This window comes from Otolemur garnettii, unplaced genomic scaffold, assembly GCF_000181295.1.
Source record: "Otolemur garnettii isolate 467f Iridium unplaced genomic scaffold, OtoGar3 scaffold00017, whole genome shotgun sequence".
Lineage (NCBI taxonomy): Eukaryota > Metazoa > Chordata > Mammalia > Primates > Galagidae > Otolemur > Otolemur garnettii.
The window spans coordinates 10,991,650-10,993,401 of record NW_003852412.1 but is presented as its reverse complement, the minus strand read 5'-3'; the positions used below and the strand labels follow the sequence as shown (position 1 = coordinate 10,993,401).

General features: G+C 40.9%; 1 protein-coding gene across 1 annotated transcript in view; it reads right to left on the bottom strand.

The window, feature by feature from the left end:
- IQGAP2 (IQ motif containing GTPase activating protein 2) overlaps nucleotides 1-1,752 on the bottom strand; it is a 319,224-nt gene that overhangs the window by 17,288 nt on the left and 300,184 nt on the right. The gene's annotated exons all lie outside the window — the stretch shown is intronic.

Genomic DNA, 1,752 nt, shown 5'->3' with positions numbered 1-1,752 from the left:
AGGAGTTGGAGGTTGCTGTGAGCTGTAATGCCACGGCACTCTACCCAGGGGGACAGCTTGAGGCTCGGTCTCAAAAAAAAAAAAAAAAAAAAAAAAAGAATGCTTTCACCTGAAAAAGCTGACATTTAATTTTTGCATTTATTTTATAAATGAGGAAAACCCAATTTTTTTCAACTGGCAAATCTTTATCAAGGTTTCCAAAAACAACTGTGGTATCAAGACTGACTGAAAAGATTAAACGCTAATAACTATAACTTAGATTTAAATATAATTCCTATGACAGTAAGTTGCATAAGCTGTTTATAGTTTACAACATCTATGCTAAATTTAAACTTGCAGATATAAAGGGTGTTTGGTAATTCTAAATGGTAAATTATAAAAATGTTTTAAGAAAATGGTGCCTGTTTAATATTATTTGTCCACTGAATACAAATTAAAAACTATTCCCTTAGGAATTCAAAGTGATAACCACACTCACATCCCCCCAAACCCTTAAGTAAAAATTCTTCATTAAATATTATCTTTTGGAGGATGCTTTCATGATAGCTTTTTCGTTTTTGTTTTTTTTTTTTTTGAGACAGAGTCTCATCCTATCACCCTGGGTAGAGTGCCATGGCATCATCATAGCTCACAGCAAACTCAAACTCTTAGGCTCAAGTGATCCTCTTGTCTCAGTCTCCTAAGCTGGGACTACAGGCGTCTGCCACAACTCCAGCTAGCTTTTCTATTTTTAATAGTAGAGACAGGGGTCTTGCTCTTGCTCAGGCTGGTCTTGAACTCCTGAGCTCAGGCAATCCACCTACCTCAGTCACCCAGAGTGCTGGGATTATAGGTGTGAGCCACTAAGCCCAGCCAAGCCTTTTTCTTTTTTAAAGTAAAAGCATTAATTTCTCTACCCAATGTACCTAAAGAGAAATATTTCCACTCCAAAGGTACAGTTCATGCTACTTCCCTTGAGCTACTTGGGCTAGACGGAATAAGCCTACTGCTAGAATTGACTATAACTTCCCATAGAAGAATAAAGCTAATGTGCCTTCCTCTTGCAGAAGGTGGAAAATTTTTTTCTCATCACTTAACTGCCTTTACCCTCTGAACCCATAGCAGTTTGCATGTTTGGATGAGAAGAACGAAATGTTTAAACAGAAACATATACTTCCTTATCCTTGACAAACAGATCTCAGCCACTTCCTGTGATGGTTCCTTATACTTGGTTGAGATCCCTTTCTCAGGAAGTTTCTTTCTTCTTTTTTTTTGGGGGGGGGGCGGGGTAGAGACAGAGTCTTCCTTTATTGCCCTTGGTAGAGTGCTGTGGCATCACAGCTCACAGCAACCTCCAACTCCTGGGCTTAGGTTGATTCTCTTGCCTCAGTCTTCTGAGTAGCTGGGACCACAGGCACCTGCCATAATGCCCAGCTATTGTTTTGTTGCAGCTTGGCCAGGGCCGGGTTTGAACTCTCCACCCTCGGTATATGGGGCTGGAACTCTACCCACTGGGCCACAGGCACCGCTTCTCAGGAAGTTTCTTAAGTGTAAAAATATGGGATGAGAAAACAGAAACTAAACTTTAAATCTAAACTTCATCTAGGTTAAACTACTTAGAAAAGAATTCTGAGGCTCGGCACCTAAGGAGCAGCTCAAACAGCTGAGGTGCCAGCCACATACACTTGAGCTGGAGGGTTTGAATCCAGCCAGGGTCTGTCAAACAACAATGACAGCTACAACCAAAAAATAGCCAGGCATTGTCGTGGGCAC